Here is a 20,917-nt window from a genome sequence, read left to right on the forward strand (position 1 = left end):
ATGATCAAGCTCTAGTGAATGCAGTTTCTCAGGTTTTGAATCTGAATGAGTTGTTCATTAAAGCATGTGGATATATTTGCAGAGCAAGGTGATATTGCATTTTATACATATTAATGCAAAGGCAACAGGAATATGGATGAGGAATTTTTGGATGATATAGGAATGAGCTTTAAGAAATACTGCAGTTTTGCAGGAGAAAATAGAAGGAACAGGAGGAGGAGTGGTATTACTAATAATAGGTGATGAACTGCAGCCAACAAAAGTAGGAGGAATTCAGTTTTTTTACACCCCTCCCCCCACACACAAGAGGTAAAAGTTCCTGTAGTACAGTGCCTGGTGTTTGGGTGTAGGTGCCAGTTCAGTGGAGAAGTATCCATTGAAGTAAATGTAAAAATGACATTGATTTAAAACACATTGTCTATGGGATTGTGATTAAAGGGAACTAGTGAGAGAAGGATCAACTAATCAGCCATATCCTAAACATGAGAACAAGATTCTAAGGATAGGTGGATTTGGAATTTGTACACAGTGTGTAGCTAGATTGGCAAAAAGTAGCATCTTTGAGTGGAAAAAGTATAACTAGGTTTTTAGAAGCAGAGGAAGCTATCAATGTTAGGAAAGGTTAGAGAAAAATGTCAGTCCATGCAGAGAGATTTGATCTTGTCTAGTGATTTTTGTATTATGGAAGGTAAAGTGTTTCAAATCCTTTGTAAAAGGAAGAAAGAATACAGTTTGCAGCATTATTGCTAACTCTTATCTATTACTCATTGAAGAAAGGTATGAAAGTTAACGTTTAAGTAGTGGTTATAGACAATCTTGAAACTTGAGATGTGTGAGCATTGCAAGGTCTTTCGAATATATGAAGAATAGAGTGCACTGTCATCAGCAAAATTGTGGATAGTTATATCACTAATGTATAGTGGTGTGTGTGTGTGTGGGGGGGGAATCAGCAATAGAAGAAAACCTCAAAACACTCCCACATTAATAGAGAAATTGAAAAGAGAGGGTGCACACCACTGTGATATGCAGTAAATCACCAGAGAGAAAGCTGACTTGCCAATCACAGAGAGTGCATTATAGACCAAAAAATGGCTTGCTGAGCAGTCCTTATTGCTCTTGATATTGGGGATGGTCTGGATGGTAATATCACATTATTATTGCTGATGATGAAGTTAAGAAGAGTGACAAGAAACAGCTGATACAGAATCTCTTCAGATTTCTCAGCTTGAACAGCCTACTCAAGTCACCCTGCATGAATTATATGGGCAAATTGCATTAATGTTAGTATTTCCGAGTGTAATGTTATATGTTTGGAACCAAGAATATTATAAGCTGAGTATTATATTAAAGGGAATTTGTTGCAAGAAGTCAATAAAACTAGAGACTTGCAGGTTATAGTGGACATTGTTAAAGTTTAGGAGTAATGTTACTAAGATAAACTTTAGGGGGCATGTTTCTAAGGTAATCAAAGTATCTTGGCATATAACTGCAATGTTGATTGGAGCATTTATAAGATAAAGGGAAGTTATTCTTCCAATTCACAAGGTTTTCATTAAACTTGAATTACTACTGTTCACTGATAAGGTCACCTGGATTCCAGGGAGATGAGGGATATTGTTAAAAGGATCTAGCAGTGGGTTATAAATATGATGTTGAGCCTATGGAATTGACCTCTGAAAACAGGCTGAAATAATATGATCTTCAAAGCTTCAGAAACAGATGGAGGAAAGGTGATATAATTGAAACATAAAAGAGGTATCCTACAGTGTAGATGCAAAGGGAAATTTCAGTTTATGGCAGGTGGGGGGGGGGTTAGAACTCTGTATCAGCCCTGGAAGCAGAGTAAGTATGTGGCAATAAAGAACATAAGGACTGATGACTACTTTTCAGTTACTGTCATTAGGTATTACAAATGTGTCTTCTGTAATGTGTTTAAGCACAGTGAAATGTTTGATTATTTAGGTTGGAGTAACAAAACGGGACTTATCCTTGATGAATATGTATAATAATAGTAATAATTTACTTTTTATAATATTCATATCTCCAGTCATGACCAGATTTTTTTTTGTGGTTTGACTTATATATCTAGCCTTTCCTGTTATGAACACATCACATCCATAGCCTCCAAAAACTATCCTCTTTTATTCAAAACAGAATGTCTTTCTTGTAAAACTTCTAAAATTATATAAATCCTAAATTGTTCCAACATTTAAAATATTGTCTTGCTTTTGGGACAGTGCACCAAAAACCTCTCTAAGACTGTTTGGTGCTATCCAGAAAAGGTAATCTCTTTAATAGATGATCTCTCTCTCCCTCTCTCTTTCTTTCTTGCCTCCATTTTCATAAACACCTTCAACAAACAGAATACTAACATACCTATACTTTCTTCTAAACATCTAAAATCATTCATTTCAGTAAAATTATGGAGACAACAATGTTAGGATTGGTTACTTTAATTTCCCGATGTTTCGACCCTCATATTAAGGTTGTCATCTGGAGTATACACAGATATATATATATATACAGGGTGTTCGGGATAAATTTGACATATTTATAATTAATTATATTTTTCCGTAAGTTACATGTATTAACACACACTTCTCTTCATTTAAAAGTTTGGACCCTTCTTCATTCATATACAAGATGTCAGAAAGGATGGATAGCTGGAACCCACCTGAATCATGGAAGAGAATAACTTGTATCATGATGATTCGTGCCCGCCATCAAAATAAGGATATTACGACTGCTGCCCAATGCTCCCTGAATACAGTAAAAACAATCAGGCATGAACTAGAGACTTGCAATGGTGACTACGAGGATGTAGCAAGAAGAAAGATCCCTAGCAGACGATCTGATTGCGTTCGTACAGCAGAATTCCTCGCAAATCTGCAGGAACAGGTGTTGAAGAACCCTGGCATTGGAATTCGGGCTTTGTTCGTGGAGTTGCTAACTGTAGTCAAGCCCTGGATAACAAGGGTAGCCAATGGTAGGCCGTATGTATGGCAGCAGGATTCGGCCCCTTGCCACACCTCTGGGAAAAGTCAAAAATGGTTGTCTGAAAATTTCTACGACTTCACCAGTCCAAATGTTTGGCCTCCAAACTCCCCAGACCTTAACCCCATGGATTATTTTGTATGGGGCGCAGTTGAAAAAGACACCAATCGCACTTCCAGTAATACAAAAGCCCAGTTAATGGATAAAATTAAAACAGTTTTTGCGGCCCTTCCCAGGGAGACTGTAGCATCAGCTTGTTCGAGGTTCCGAAGCAGAATTGAAGCTGTGATCGATGCTAATGGTGGTTATTTTGAGTAAATCTTGTTGATAGTATTGTAATTAACTCTGCCTGTAATGTTTTTTTGTCAATTCATTAAATTTAATAGATACAAAGACGATTTTCTTTTTCCTTACGAAACTGTCAAATTTATCCCGAACACCCTGTATATATATATATACAAAGACAATCTATATTACATTTCAAGAAGTATGCCAAAGTGACAATGAATTGATCAACGATTATTCTATTGGCCTGCACTCTAGTGGTAAAAATAGCTACATCAAAGCTATATTCTGTTTCTAACATCATCAGAGAACAAATTCATAAACTGTAGATAGTTTTAATACAGCAAAAGTGGTGGCCTGATCCATAATTTGACAACTGTAATATAACAACATGAGTGTTGTTATATTACAGTTAAGATCCTAGTTTACTTACAGCCCTAATTATAATTAACTCTTAGACCAAAAGGTTATGTGGGTAGAATATGTGCCATCCATATTCTTGGGAATTTTAGACCACCGTTAAAAGTGGTCTAATTAATAAGTCGATAAGAATTTCACAGGCCTCCTTAAATTTACACTTATATCATATTTTGGTGTGATGTAAATAACAGGTTCCTTTCCCATCCTATAGAGTATTCAAGGCATAATCAGAAAGGCCAAATATACCATAGTTATTAAATTTAATGTGCTATTTATGTTCCTTTTTTCGCATAGGAATTGTGCATCCTGTTTCACCTATATACGGAAAATTATAGGTGCACTAAATCTGGTATACTCCAGGGTGCACCAGCAGAGGAAGTGGATCCTTTGATGGGTTGAATAAGATCTTTAATTTTGCAGGGGTTTAAAGGTGGCATTAAGGTTGTATTTCTGTAGTATCCTGTTTATTTTGTCTGATATCCCTTGAATGACACCTAGTTTTTGTGTTGGATGGTGATAAGACATTACTTGTATATATTGGCTAGTGTAGGCTTTTGGTAAACAGTGAAGGAAAGACTGCCGGAAGGAAGACATGTGACAAGTGTGAACTTTGGGTTTTAAAGTAATGGAATCTAGAGCACGTTGCTCAAAAGCTTCCATATAAAAGTTAGAATTGGGGGGGGGGGGATAACCTTAATATGAAGGTCAAAATGTCAGGAAATTAAAGTAATTATTCCTATTTCTCAATTATATGTGCATAAATCTTGCCAGGAACACTCAGTAGGGAAATACCTCTGCAATTCTCACATTCAGTTTTATTTCACTTTTTGTATGTGCTATCCCTACTCCAATCATCTAGAATTCATCCCTCTGTCCAATGCTCTGTTGCACTGCAAGACTTTTTATACCTCCATACTTGAGCATTTCTGGTTGAATATCATCTACTCCTGTTGCCTTTCCACATTTCAGGCTTTTGATGGCTTTTTCTACTTCAAGTGTGCATGCCTGTTGAGTGTTTTTTACCAGTGTGCTGTCACTGCTTGTTTCATTTAGAGCAGTTTTTCAAAGCAATTACTCCATACATCAAGGATACATCGCACTCCATACATCAAGGGAAATACCTCTGCAATTCTCACATTCACTTTTATTTTACTTTTTGTATGTGCTATCCCTACTCCAGTCATCTGGAATTCATCCCTCTGTCCAGGCTTTCTGAACTATGCAGTGCAACCACTGCAAGACTTTTATACCTCCATACGCGAGCATTTCTGGTTGAATATCATCTACTCCTGTTGCCTTTCCACATTTCAGGCTTTTGATGGCTTTTTCTACTTCAAGTGTGGATATGTATTCCTGACTGCATTCCTGTTGAGTGTTTTTTACCAGTGTGCTGTCACTGCTTGTTTCATTAGAGCAGTTTTTCAAAGCAGTTACTCCATACATCAAGGATATATTTTTCTCTAGTTTTCATTTTACCTTTATCATCTCTAATTCCTTTTACAGCACTCTTCCCTCCATTTCTGAGCTATTTCAACAGCCTCCAGAATAAATTGCAACCTTCTTGATATTTATTTTCTATGTTGTTACTAAAGTCTGCCCATGACTTTTGTTTAGCTAGTTCTACACAGTATTTAGCTTTCTTACATTTGTCTCTGTATTCTCTAAGAACACCAGCGACTTATTCACCAGAAACCTTCGATATGCTTTCTTATTTTCCTTCACTGCCTCTTTAACTTCCTTTGTCCACCATGGAGTTCTGATTTTTCTATCCTTGCAGACAACCTCGCCACATGCCTCTGTGGCTGAATCAATCAGTGTTTTCTTCAAGGCTTGCCACTGAATCTCCAAGGTTTGCTTTCTGTTCTCAAACTCTTTCATTTTTTCTTCAATAATCTTTGTGTATTTTAGTCTACAGTTCACATCTGAGAGCTGCTCAACTTTTATTTGCTTTAAGACTTTCTTACATGTTCTTCTTTTCGATATGAAATTCAGTTTTATCCTCCTCAAGACTAAATGGTGATCACTTCCAATTTCAAATCCTCTTTACACTCTAGTGTTCTGCACCAGTGAAAAAACATCACTATCAATAATAGCATAGTCATTGAGACTTTTCTTATTACTTGCCTCTTCTCTCCATGTGAATTTGTGCACATTTTTATATTGGAGCATTGTGTTAGTAATAACCAGTCCATGTCCTGAGCAGAAATCCAACAGGTATTTGCCATTATTATTAGCTTTGCTCTTTTCTCCAAATTTTCTCAAATTTTTTTTCTATGTCCGACAATTATTTCCTACTCTGCTATTTAGATCCCCAACAAGGACCAACTTTTCCTTTTTCATTGTGTCATTTGCTTTTTCTAAAGCCTCAAAAAATTCCTTCACTTCTACTTTAGTAGAACCTTCTGTGAGACCATAGGCAAAAATAAATCTCATTGTCCAGTTCCACATTCTGATATTTGCCCACATCACTCTTGTTGATATTGCCTGCCATTTAAGGAGATTAGCCTCATATTTAGTGTTGAATATTATAGCTTCTCCTTCTTTTCCCTGATTGTTATTGCTTGAATATAACATTTTGTATTTATTGCTTAGAAAGATCTCACAAGTTTTGGTCTGTTTTTGTTTCAGTCACCCCTATTATGTCGATCTGGTATTTATCCAGTTCTTCTACTAGTGCTATTTCTTTGCCATTCAGGCTTCTTATGTTGATAGTACCAAACCTTAACTCTGGTGATATTGAGTTGGGGTGTGTTTCAGGATTTGTTCCACTACCTGATGTTTTGATGTTTGCCCTGTTGAAAACAACAGGGGCCTTGTTTAACTATGCGACGACCCTGCCCCCATGAAATTCTGTCATGTTGTACCATCATTTTATTTGTGGTTTAAGTGAATAATAATAGAATTTGTTTTGGCTAAATCCCATATTGTCAGCCCAACCTCTTTCATTCAGTATTCAGATAGATAACTAACAGGGTGTGCACCACAAGAAGGTGAGGATTGGACATTAGATCAGAAGACATGATTGGTTCTCTGCATTCCTTTAAAGGCTATGTGGAGGTCTCCTCTCAGTTATACGGATTTGATCTTGTTCTCTAATAGGGATGTTACAGTCATGAAAGTGTTCTTGTAGTCCTGCCCATAAAGACCTGATTGTAAAACCTGTGTAGGTGACATCACAGTCTTTTTGGCAAGGAAATTTGTTAACTACGTTGTGCTGTTCTAATATTTCTTTGTATTTTTCTTTGTAATTTTTCTTCTCTAAATGAAAGTAAGCTATATAGCCATAAAAAATAATGGTTTATTTTAGAAGAGTAACATGGGAATTTTCCCAGAAATAATACCTATTTAGAACTGAGGCTCACAATATGGGTTTCCATGGTAGGACTGCAATATGCAAGCCTCACATTACCCTAAGCAACATGCATCATTGTCTTTAGTGGTGCAAAGAGAACATACTGTTGTGTCGGGAAAAAGTGATGAGTCATCCCTTTTTCCCACCCAACGTTACGTTACTTCAGAAGGAAGGGATAAGGACATGCTTATGCCTCCTGATGGGAAATGTACCGAATAATGTCCCAGGAAAATGTAAATGACCAGATGTGTAAATTCTGAACATTGTTAAGATAGCCCATAAGTTTATTGAAATAGTAATTGTGAATGAATTAAAGTAGAAAGGCATGTAGTATTAACAAATAAATATGTATAAGCTAAGTACAAGTTTAAGGCATGTGAAGACAGTTCGTAGCCACGGTGTCCAATCGGCTGCCACCGTATGCGTGACAACACCGCCGAGTGAGGGAGCTGTTCCAAGGTATAAAGGTTTCGGCGGGAGTTCGAATTGCTCTCTTGTCTCTTACCTTTGATCGCTTGTGTCTGGTCTCCGAGTTTCGTTGGCACCAAGTTTCCCGTAGGAGAGCTATGTAGAGCTTGCCGCCACGTGTAGCAAGGATCTCCCCTTGCTATGCATGTTACATCGGTCAAAGCTGCAACTACAATGTGTTCAAACACATAAGGAGAAAGAGCTGCTGATGAAATCCACATCAGCGTACAAGTCTGTGCATGAGTGTTTTCGGTTCGTGTAGAACAAAGGAACAAAGCCCGCCATCAGAGGAGGTACAGTGAACAGATCAGAATACCTAGTCAAAGCAAGAATGGTAAGCGAAGATTTTCTTATATTAATGTAGGATTAAAGTATCCGTGGAGTAAAGAAACAGAAATTAAGAACACACGCCATTTACGTGTTGTGCCATAAGAACAGTCTGCAATTTGGACACTTGTGTTTACTGTTAAGAAGAAAACATATTAGGCTCCAGCCGAACAGGAGGCCGGGCTCCGGACTGTTTAAGTGACTTAAGAAAAGTAACGTCATATGTTCAGAAAGTAATTGAATGTTAACAGATATTTTGGGGGAGAGAATTAAGTAGAAATAAGTACTATTGTCCTAGAGAATTACATGTCAGATTTATTGAATTGTCTAGTGTTTATATGTAATGTTTCATGTATGATATTATCAGGTAACTTAATTGTGAGAGTCTGAGGATAGATATATGTACAGAAGTGAGGAATTTATGTCTAGTAAGAGATCATAGTGCAGAAGTTTAAATGTGTTTAATTAAGTAAGGGGAACCCAGACTCTCTTAAGATTCAGAATCTAAATAACATGTATACTTGTTTTTGTGCTATAATAAATGTGTTTCTTTTTACATAATCAATTGAGTTTGTCGTACCTTCTGCAGATTTGAATTACCATTTGGAAAATTTCGTACCTTGCATTTAGAGGGGAAACCAATAGTGATATAAGAATAGGGACCACGACTGCATATATCTTGATCCCTACAATTTCCTTTAGTATTATTGGATAATGTATCAGAATTTAGTTGCCGGCTGGTGCAGTCTTTAATAAATACAAATTTGTCGGCAACCAAAATCTGAGAATAAGAGATACAAAAAATTTAAAGTTAAAAGAAAGTTAAGACAAAGACGATTAAAGATAAAACCACAGAAAAAAGGGGATATAACAATACAGTCGGACATGGAAGCTTGGAAAGTTGTGTTATGGTGCGACGAATTACACCACACTCTCTACCAAAAAGATGGATGGATGTGGTGAATGCCTGGTGAATGTATCTTATCAGAGTGAGTACCCAACTGTGAAATTTGGAGGTGACAGTGTGATGGTATGGTCCTGTTTTTCAATGCCATGAACATTGAACTCTTAGAGGAATCTGAACATTTTCTGGACAATGCAATGCTTCCTGCTTTGTGGTATTTCTATAAAAGTGACCATTGAAAGCACTAAGTCATAAGGCTGCTGCTGTAACTGCATGGTTTGTTGAACATGAATGCCGCCACACTTGACTGGCCTCTACTGAGCCCTGATCTCAACCCTATTAAACATCTGTAGGATGAACTGGAGTGTCAGGAAGTTAAAGGAAGTCTGCCCCCACTACAGTCCAGGATCTCATTAGATGCCTACAGGAAGAATGCTCCAAAATTTCCATTGATCGCTATTGTATGCTTATGGTAAGTATGCTCACTTAGGATTGCTGTAGTCATTATAATGAAAGGAGATCCAACATTTTATTAAGGTGTGTGCCATGGCTCTTTGTTCCTCACACTATGATGTCTGTTGACTTCTTTCCAAAAAAAGATAATAATAATCTTAATCTCTTTTCTCCAAGTTTTCCCAACAGAGAAAAACCTAAACGACATGACATAGCATCCACTTCCCCACGAGTTCCAAAAATGACGCCTGTCGAAACTGCTCACATCCTGTTACTCCCACCCCCGACCTTTCCCCTTAAATCCCTCCTCTTCCCCCAAAAAAAACTTCTATCTTCAGATCCTTCTCTCGCCCTACCTCCCAAATGCTCTACACACCCTTAATAATAATAATATTATACATATAAAAAACCTGGGTTTTTTCAAATATTTCCCCCACTTTCCCCCCCAAAAAACCCCTTTCTTTAACAGTAGATGAAGGCACATTGCTGGGATAAGGAGACAGAAAACAACATCCAAAAAAGTTATGTCCAAATTTTTCCTCCTTTTTTTATTCTTCATATATTAGTTTCATTACACTTCAGTAATGCCCTAAGTTTTTGGGTAAAGAGCCAATGACATTGAAAAAAAAGGAGCACTCCTAAACGAAAGTAGGCTATATTCGCCATTAAAATAATAGTTTATTATTATCATTATTATTATCCTTAGCCTCCGTAGCTCAGTCAGTATAGACAAAGCTCTTTGGTCAGAAAAACTTGCGTTCAATTCCCGTCCATGACGAGAGGAACCTTTATCTGGTCTCTTTCGATTAAAGGTGAGTTAGCCGATCTCATATGGAGTTAGAGGGTTAAACTCAGGTTTTTCGTCCCTCAGAACAGGTAAACTGGCCCATGAACACACACAGATCTACAGTCATAAAATACATAATTCCTCATTTGTATCTTCCTCAATGTCTTGTTTGAGACTGTTTTTGTGTAATAGTTATGTGCTGCAGTCTTACAGTAATTTCATCTTAAATTTATTTCTTTAGGTATTATCTCATTTTTCTCTCAGTTATTCTATAATCACTTCCTGTGCATATTAGATGTTACAACTCAAATATCATCATCATCATACGTATCAAGGATTTAGGCCTAGTACGGCCTGTTCCGGCCTTAGAAGTCATCGTTGAATCGTTTAAGAGGACGTCCTGGTTTTCTTTTTCCTAATGGCTTGTACTTTAATGCTTGTTTTGGTAATCTTTCTGTTTTCATTCTTTGAACGTGTTCCATCCATCTATGTTTATTTTTTAATTTTTTCAATTACTGGTTCTTGGTTTAATTCTTTCATAATATCTTCGTTTCTTTTGTGATCAAATAGGGTATACTTCGCAGTTTTTCTCATAAACTTCATTTCTGCTGTTGTTAATCTTTGTTTGTCTTTTTGTTTTATTGTCCAGATTTCGCTTCCATACATTAAGACCGGTAGGGCTAATGTATTGTATACTTTTAGCCTGGTTTGTTTTTGAACTAGGTTTGGTTTAAATATAGAGTTAATTACTCCTGTTATTTTTAAATATTTTGCAATTTTTATGTTTATATCTTTTTCATTTTCATAAGTGATCATACATACAACTCAAATATCCTTCATTTAATAAGACCCCATTTGGACTATTGCATGCAAATCTGGTCACCTGGATTTCTTGGTGATGGAGAAATGGTGGAGAGGATTCAGAGGCAAGTTACAGAGATTGTTGCGGGTCTGTGGAAACGTTCCCTACGAGGATAGATTGAAGATCTGTGGGCTCCAAAAACTAGCTGATAGAGGTAGGAGGGGAGATATGATGGAGGCTTATAAATTACTAAAAGGATTTTATAGGATCGATACTGATGACATTTTTAAGACCAGTGCAAGAAGGGAGAGAACGAGTGACCGTCCTTGGAGATTATGTAAGAGTGTGGTTAACAAGGGTGTTAGGACTAGATTTTTTGCTTGGAGGGTTGTGAATGGGTGGAATGTGTTGCCAGAAGTGGTTGTGAATGCTTCGTCTGTGAATGAATTTAAGGAAAAGTATGATAGGTATTGTGTAAATAATGTTAGTGTGTCAATGTAGGGTCTCCCACGATGAGTCTTTTGACTCCATGGAGACGCCGTTATAATTATAATAATAATTTATTTTCTTTATTGTTCATTTTGTACTTGCATAATCTGTGATTGATATCTGTTTTCTATTCTGTCCCCTTATGTTGATTCTTGTAATTCAAAAATATATTTATTCTAAATTCCTTATCTGTATTGAGAAATTATGTCTATCTGTTATTATTACTGTTATACAGGCATCTTAATGTAGTCCACAGACTCATGATCAGTCTCCTCTACATCCTCCTATCTTAGGCTGTCACCACATCCAAGTTCTTCATCCTCAAGTCCTCTTCTACCAGCTCCCTCCATCTCTTCTTCTGCAACCCACGCTTCCTCCTTCCTTGCACATCCATCTGCATGACCTTTCTTCCCACATATTCGTCCTCCTTCTCATCACATGACTAAACCATCTGAACCTTGCTTCCTGTATCTTCGCTCCTAAGTTCGTAACTTTCACTGTTCCCCTCACATAGTCATTTCTAAGACTATCCTTTCTGGTCACACCGCACATCCACCTAAGCATTCTCATCTCTGCTACCTCCATCCTGTTGATGTTATTTTTCCTCAGGGCCACAGTTTCCATAGCATATGTCATAGCTGGCCTCACTACTGTCCTATAGATTTTGCCTTTCAGATTGATCGGCACACTGTTATCGCATAGCACTCCAGCCATCTCTCTCCAGTTCCTCAAACCGGGATGTATCCTGCATCCCACTTCCTTCTCAGTCCCTCCGTCATCTTCCACTGTTGAACCTAAATATCAAGAACCCTTTCTAGGATTTTTATTGTGTGGGACATCAACTTTATTCCTCTGTAATTCTTACAGTCTTGTGCATCCCCTTTACCCTTGTAGATGGGGACAATAGTACTTTCCCTCCATTCCTCGGGTATATTTTCCTGTTGGCAAACTTTCATAAACAGGTCCCACAGCAGGTCAATTCCTCTTCCCCCCAGTGCCTTCCATGCCTCTACTGAAATTCTGTCTATGCCCACCAGTTTTCCTCTTCATGGCCCCCTTCACTTCCACTCTACTGATGTTCTGCACCATCCCCTCAGAAGGCTGCCCATCTTCTCTGTGAGCCCTCGCATTTTCCTCATTCAAAAGTCCCTTAAAGTATACAGTTATTCACACAATATGTATTATATTTCTTGCTGAACTCATTTGCTGAGAGAGTACTCATGACTACCTCTAGCAACCCATTCCTCTTATTTAGTGCTCTCCAAGAAAAAGATGCAGCCCTCACATCATTGTACATTGCACTCCATAACAGTTTACGGTAACAGTGACCCCTGTTCTCTCTCTCATATTTTCATGTACAGTGGACTCTCACTATAGCTAACACCATTACAAAATCACTTAATATAACAAACTGAAAAAATGTTAACTGTAGCAGCAACCTACAGTTGCTGCTATTTGCTATAGCAAATTCTCTGCTTATATATACAAGGGTGGTCTGAAAAGTTCTTAGCATAACAATGAGAAAACGAATTTATAATTTCAAAATTATTTTTATTTTTCAACATAATCTCCCTTGAGACTAATGCATTTATTCCAGCAATGCTCCAGCACCATTATCCCGTCCCTGTAGTGGTTCTCAGTAAGATCTGCAAAATACCCCTCTACAGCTGCAATCACTTCTTGATTTGAAGAAAAACTCTGACCAGCGAGGAAGAGTTTTAGTTTTGGGAAGAGATAGAAGTCAGAGGGAGGCAAATCTGGGGAATATGGTGGATGTGCCAACAATTCATAGTGCAGATCCCTTAATTTTCCCATTTCCAAAACACCTTTGTGGGAAGGTACATTGTCCTGATGAAAGATGATTTTTTTTCCTTCTGCAAACTGGGTCTTTTCTCACAAATCTTTTCATCTAGTCTGGTTAAAAGATTGGAATAATATTCCCTCGTTATTGTTTTACCCTTTTCAAGATAATTAATAAACAAAATGCCTTTAGCATCCCACAACACCGATGCCATGACCTTTCCTGCTGATGGAACCAACTTAGTCTTCTTTGGTGCTGAGCAACCGACTTCTGTCTGCTGTTTTGACTGCTGTTTGGATTCTGGTGTGTAATGGTGAATCCAAGTCTCATCCATAGTAATAAATAGATGCACAAAATTAGTTTTATTCTTGTTAAAACGCTCCAAGCACTGTTCAGAGATTTTCATGTGAGTGCGTTTTTGACCTGCTGTGAGCAAACACGGCACCCATCTTGCGCAAAGCATTTTCATTTGCAATTCTTCATGCAAAATATATCCTACACGTTCTTTTGAAATGCCTACAGTCTCACAATTTCACGCACTTTGACTTGCCAGTCATCCAATACCATATCATGCACCTGATCAATGATTTCTGGTGTTGTTACACTTTTTGGACGTCCTTCTCACGGATCATCTTCAAGGCTGGTACAACTACGTCTAAACTTGGCAGCCCATTTCTTAATTGTCAGAAACAAAGGAGAAGGGTGCCTATAAACTTTTATGAACTTCGAATGAATTTCTTTTGGCATTAAACCTTCTTTTACAAAGAATTTTATAACCACACGATACTCAATTTTATCCATTTCAAGGGATATAGACAACATTTTTGCTTCAGACAGCTGTATAAAACAAACTACTTGATAGAATGACATGCAATTTCACATAGATGCCTCTCTCTCTCTCTCTCTCTCTACACTTAGTGTGTTTTTCAGCATTCAAGTAATCCTTTGGGTTATTCTTCCAACTTTTGCAAATGTTCTCCAATCTTTAACTCTCTCTTCATGCCTAAAGCTCCAGTTTTATCAATTTTTTGCAGTCCATTATCATCAGCATAATACATGGTATGCAATCTTTTCATCCTGAAGTGAACCGTCCATTTTACCACATTTTTCTTTGCCCACACTGTCAGTTTATTAAAATCATCCTGCAAGATGTATATATCACCTTTATCAACTATTACCTTCTCCAGTTTGGCATCATCAGTAAACAACTGGATCTTCTCACCCCTCTAATATATATACAAATTAACAGCATATTTACCCTAAGTACAGAGACCTGAGGCACTCTACTAGTGATTCTCATTCTTCTGGAGTCCACTCCACTACATGCTATTCTCTAGTGTCTTTATGTTAGTAACTCCTCCTTATCCATGTCATCAGTGTCATATTCATTCACAGTTGCTTCAAGTTTTATAAGTTTTTCTGTCAAATGCCTCAGCTGTCACTCTGTTATAAAATATGAGTAAATTACTAAGGCAGGACCCACCTTTCGCAATGCTATGATTTCCACAACCCTTCTTCCTGATTTATGCTTAGACATACACCCACACTTCAGTGTGCATGTATTCGATATCAAATCTGATTGAATAATCCTAATTCCCAAAGTGCCCTCTGTCTATATATTGCTTGTGTTCTTTCAGCCATTCTTGCCTGTTTTGAGGGACAAAAAATCCTCCACCTCCATATGAGATAGGCGAGCTCACCCTTTGATTTAAAACACTCATAAATGTTCCTCATCAGAGACAGAATTCAAATCCAGGTCTTTCCAACCAAAGGCTCATCTAAACCAAATGAGCTTTGGATGCTCTATTTATCATAGGGTATTATATTTCTGTCTGTCCATTCCTTGAATTTTCTCTTTAATTTGCGTGGTTAGTGTAATGGTTAATGCATGAGATAATAACTAGTCAATAATTTGCTACTTCTGACTTGGAGCCTCCTCTATACAGTGAAACTATCTCATTTTCTATTCACTTCCTTTAAGTCTTGAAGTTTTAAATCTGAAAATAAACTTCTTGATGATTGGCACTGCCAGTTCTCTTGTAAATCTCATTCGATATGCCATCCATATCCACTACTGTACTCACATTGATATTTTTCAATATGCTCAGCATCTCCTGTTCATCTACCTCAATTCTTACATCAGTCTCTCTCATAGTGGCAACTTAAATTGCTAATTGAAGACTTACCCCTTCACAAATCCATGCTACTCTTGATAGAATAAGTACTATGTTAAGTTGTGGATGTGGAGAATGAGTTCGATGGGCAAAAGGATTTATATAAAATGGATGGCTCACATTTGAATGAATTTGGTGTATGGAGACTTGAAAAGGTGTTGTCGAATGTAGTGGAAGTGAATGTGCAGAATCAGGGAAACTAGAGTTATTAAGAGGGGGGTAAGTAGATATGCAGATTTTAGGGAGACAGTTCAGTATGTGAATATGTGTAATATGCCCAAGCGAGTAGGAAAGACCACAAATCAGAATGGGATAGTTAGTATAAGGCATCAAAATAGGGATGAGACAAATCGGCTTCTGTAATTCATGTATACAAATGCCAGAAGTATTAGGAACAAGAAGGAAGAATTTTTGGCCTTGGTTGGCACTTCCAGACCACAGGTTATTGGCATTAGTGAAACATGGCTGACCGAAGACGATATAGCTAGTGGGATTGAATTTGAGGGGTATAGTGTGTTCAGGAGTGACAGGGAGAATAAAATGGGGGAGGCGTGTTATTGATGATAGCTGATGAGCTACAGCCAAGAAGAATAGAAGTGGAACTGCAGGATAGAGAAAAGAGCACATTTGAGGCTATTTGGTGTGAGATTGAAACTATCAAAACAAAATATACAGTTGGGTGCTGCTATAGACCAGGTGATGGAATAGATGGTGGAGATAGTATGCATAAGCAAATAGAAGAAATGAGTGGAAGGAGGGTAATTATTATGGGAGATTTCAACTATGGAAACATTGATTGGAAGGAGGAGAGGACAAAAGGAAGGAATTGGATTTTATGTGGTTATTAAGGGATAACTATCTGCGACAGCATGTAATGGAAAATACTCGGGCGTCAGAGAGTGCTTGACCTGGTAATTGCATCTGAGAATTTGGCTGTAACAAATATGACCACGTTGCCACCAATTGGTGAGAGTGATCATAGGGTCTTGACTTGAGAGGTGGCTAAAGGTGTGGAATTTACAATTAACACAGGGTACATGTGGAATTATCAGGCTGGTAAGTATGACAAGCTTAGGAGATTGCTTGGATCAGTGCCATGGCATGTACAACTGCAAGGGCTAGAAGTTGATAGTGCATGGGAGGTGGTTCAGAAGTGTTTGCAAGCAATGGCTGACTGTATACCCAGACTCCAAATAATAAATCAAGTAGGGATTAAATGGATGAATAACACCATTAAGCTTGAGCTGCAAAAATAGAAACAACTATGGAGGGAATTTAAGGAGAAAGGTGACCGGCAGGCACATGAACGGTATAAAGCGCAGGCCAGAAGGGTAACGAGTGTGGTAAGAAAAGCAAAAAAGGATTACGAAAGAACATTGGCTATGCAAACTAAAGAGAATCCTAAACAATTTTTTTCGATATGTTGCAAGTAAAAGAAAAAATGTATATGGCAGAATGATTTTAATGAATGCCGATGGTAGGGAGGTAACCGAATCAGTTGATATAGTTGAATTACTGAGCGAGCAGTTTGCAAGAATATATCTTCCAGGTGGTGACATTGCAGAAATGAATGAACCAATAGATTATACAGGAATTGTGGGGAATGAAGTGGAGGTGAGTAGTCTATTGCAAAACCTCAATGTCAATACATCTGTGGGATTGGATGGTATACCAGCTCATGTCGTACATGAAGCAGCTAAAGAATTGTCAGTACCCTTGACCATTTTGTCTAATTTGAGTCTCTGGTCTGGGTTGTTAGTCCCGAGGGGTGGAAAGAGGGGAAAATAGTTCCACTGTATAAAGGAGGTTCCAAGACTGCTGTTGTAAATTACCGACTGATTAGCACATCAGGAATCATTGTAAAGGTCTTGGAGAAATTAGTCAAGAAAAGAATACAGGATTGGATAGATGAAAATGGGATACTGAATAGGGGACAACATGCTTTTGTGAAGGGTAGAACATGCCTCAGTAACTTGCTCACGTTTTATAACACAGTGACGGCTGAACTGGATAAGGTTAATGTGTATACAGTGATTCTACTGGATCTTGCCAAGGCCTTTGACAGGATACCACATGGAACTCTAATTAGTAAACTGGAGCTGATGGGAATGGTATAGGATTGGTGAGATGGATTGGAAGGTGGTTGATGGAAAGATACCAGAGAGTGGTTTATTCAGGAGTGGAGTCCAAAAGACAGCTTGGGACTAGTGGTGCGGCGCAGGGTTTTGTTCTTGAACCACTAGTTTTCAATTTGTTCATTAACGATATAGGAAAGGATCTGAGAGGAAGTGTTCATTTGTTTGCTGATGAAGCAAAGTTGGGTAGAGCAATTGTGAGTGCACAGGATGTCAAAATTTTGCTGGATGATTTGGATTGTTTGGAGGACTGGGCTAGGGAAAATGGATGTCAATTTAATGTGGCAAAGTGTAAGGTTATGCATTTCGGAGTGAAAAGATTAGCAGCAGTATATCACATTGGTGAAACTGTACTCCAGGAGATTGACGAGGCCAGGGATTTGGCAGTGTTGGTGGATAGGGAGTTGAAGTTTAGGGGACACATTGCAAAAGTGGCTAAATCAGCTCATCAAATCACTTGGTTGCTGAAAAATACTTTAACAAGCACAGACAAACAAATTATTATTCCTCTATATCGAGCCTTGATAAGACCCCATCTAGACTACTGTACCCAGATATGGTCGCCAGGGTTTCTTCTTGATGGGGAGGAGGTGGAGAGGATCCAGAGACGAGTGACCAAGATGATAGAAGGTCTGTGGAATGAACCTTATGAGAACAGGTTGAAGATTTGAGTTGCAAAAATTGGATGATAGGCAGAAAAGGGGTGATATGATTGAGACATTCAAATTACTGAAGGGTTTCTATAGGATTAATCCAGAAGATTAATCCAGAAGGGCTCCGTTGAAACCAGCTGAGCTACAGCATGATTTTCTATGGCTCATTGTGCCAGTACCAAGACAATAACTTGTGCAGCCTGGTTAGGGGTACTGCCATTTTTCTTGCACTTTGCTACAAAACATGGCCTGATATCCTATCCATTCTCATGTCTGTATTCGCAGTGAGATTTCTTGATATCCTTCCTTCGCTTTATGCAGTGCTGTTCATAATTTCATATAGGTCCTTGTCACATCAGTTACTGCATTATCTCCACTTGAGAATAGGATTGGTGGTGGGAGGACTATGGGTCATACATGGAAGCTGGACAAGAATGTGGTTAGCAGGGGTGTTAGAGCTAGGTTTTTTACTTGGAGAGTGGTGAATGAGTGGAATAAGCTGCCAGAGTCTATTGTGGGTGCTATGACCGTAAAGGAGTTCAAGGCGAGGTATGAAAGATACTGTGTGAATATCGAATAGTTGTACTTGACATGATGTTAGGGCCTCCCTCGATGAATCTGTCGACTCCTTGGAGTTGCCCGAAATAATAATAATAATCGTAATATCTACCCATTACTGAATTTGTCCTTTGAACCTTCTCCATTACCATAAATACAATTCCCGAGATGCTTACTCCTCTCCCCCCCTTTATTCCCTGCCAGTCCATTTGGGATTGGTTGAGTCCCCTAATTAGGGCTTTTAGGTAATTAATGTAGCTGGATTCCCACTCCTCTGCTGCATCCCCTAAGGGAAAATATTTTATGTCTGTAGCTGTGTATACATGGAACTGGTTTACCTGATTTGAGGAATGAAAAAACCCCTCCAACTTTGTATGAGACTGGCTAACTTGCCTTTAATTGAAAAGCCCTGATAAACATCCTTTGTGTCATAGATGGGATTCAAACCCATGTCTTTCCAACCAAAGGGCTCCGTCGAAACCAGCTGAGCTACAGCATGATTTTCTATGGCTCATTGTGCCAGTACCAAGACAATAACTTGTGCAGCCTGGTTAGGGGTACTGCCATTTTTCTTGCACTTTGCTACAAAACATGGCCTGATATCCTATCCATTCTCATGTCTGTATTCGCAGTGAGATTTCTTGATATCCTTCCTTCACTTTATGCAGTGCTGTTCATAATTTCATATAGGTCCTTGTCACATCAGTTACTGCATTATCTCCACTTGGATGAAACACCCTTACAAAGTGATTACTCGGTAATTTAATCATTTCTTCTGTTTCAGCCACTTCTCTACCCATCTCAGACCCAAGATTGAGTTGGGTATGGAGGTGGCCACTGTTAGGATATCACATAACAAACTACTGTGGAAATTGAGTAGACTGGAGATATATAATTATTTGGTAGCCTATCATGATCCCTGGCTGTTGGCTGTCATGAATTATGGGAGATACTGCCAACAGTAATGAGACAGTTCTGTGCAAGCCTAAACCTTTCTTATCTAGAATGATGATCTGAAGTGTTATCTGCTACACAGAGCAATGTATCATATTACCCACTATGGTTCATGATTCTTTATATTTCTTTTCAATTTAATGTACTTTAACATTTTAATAGTACTAGTTTTTACACTCATAGTCATTGTCTTCATGATTAAGATGCAGTGAAATGCATCAGTAGCAAGATATGCTTTGCACATATCTTGCTACTGATGCATTTCATGGTTATATTTCTGGACTGTGAGTGGAAGGTTGTGTAATTTTTTTTGTTTAATCCATAAAAAACCATGTTTCTAATCAGAATAGCACTGTTAGGAAATAAAGTGAATAACTAGTGGCAAAATTTCAGTAGTTCACTGTGAAAATCATTATCCAGAATATCAATTTCATCTGGTCTTCACTTAGTAAGATCAGTATGCAGCTTTACTTTCAGAGTGTGGACCTCATAGAAGTTATTTGGTCTGGGAAGCAGATACTATTAAATTCAAAGTGGCTGCATTATCACTTTTATATTTGGCAAAGAAAACATTAATAATGGATTTACTTGCTGTCTTACTTTTGGAGCAGAGTATACTTCTGATCATTTAGTGATTTTTTCATGATTGAATCAGTGTGTCAGAGTGGTATGGAAATAATAGAAAGCATTTCTAATGCTAAAACTGAAGATAATGTTATGTGCTGAGAATGCAACTCACTCATTTGGCCTGCCATATGGTTAGTTTATACCAAATGGGTAAGGCCTTATTTGCCACCAAAATATTAACCCTTGTAAGCTTTTTGCTCTAGTAACATAGCTCACATATTTAATCAGGTATGCATTTTAAATGATGATAACAAAATACAAGAGACTACTGTTAAAGAGAATGGGTGTTAATATGCTATCACCATTGTTGAGTTCCTATGCATAAAAGGTGTTTCGATAAATGGAAAACAAATACAGGAACGAAACCTGGACGTAAGTCCAGGTTTCGTTCCAGCTGGCAGGACGTAAGTCGATACATTAAACAAAGAGTTACATGGGTTAGGGACTTAACCATAATAAGTATACTGTCATTTTAATTTTTAAACCTTATTATTAACTGTACTGTGTGTTACTGCCACTATAAAACAGGAGAATAATCACCCAAATCTTCCTCCACAATCACATCTTCATTACCTTCCCTGTGTGAATGATTAGGCTGTGGCTCTTCTGGTGTAACCTTTGTTTTTTTGATGAAAATGTCCAATATGCTTTGCTTATTCCTCTTCTTCTTTTCATCATAAATTTGTTCATAGCAAGCAAACACATCATGTGCTTTCGTTTCTATTATTAAGTAG

The 20,917-nt window shown here is 38.0% G+C and overlaps 1 protein-coding gene across 4 annotated transcripts in view; it reads left to right on the plus strand.

Annotated features, from left to right (window-relative positions):
* Window positions 1–20,917, plus strand: part of mv (lysosomal-trafficking regulator mauve) — a 1,073,830-nt gene that overhangs the window by 484,526 nt on the left and 568,387 nt on the right. The gene's annotated exons all lie outside the window — the stretch shown is intronic.

The sequence above is a fragment of the Typopeltis vanoorti genome, chromosome 10 (genome assembly GCF_054136105.1).
Source record: "Typopeltis vanoorti isolate ZY-2024b chromosome 10, IOZ_Tvanoo_1.0, whole genome shotgun sequence".
NCBI lineage: Eukaryota > Metazoa > Arthropoda > Arachnida > Uropygi > Thelyphonidae > Typopeltis > Typopeltis vanoorti.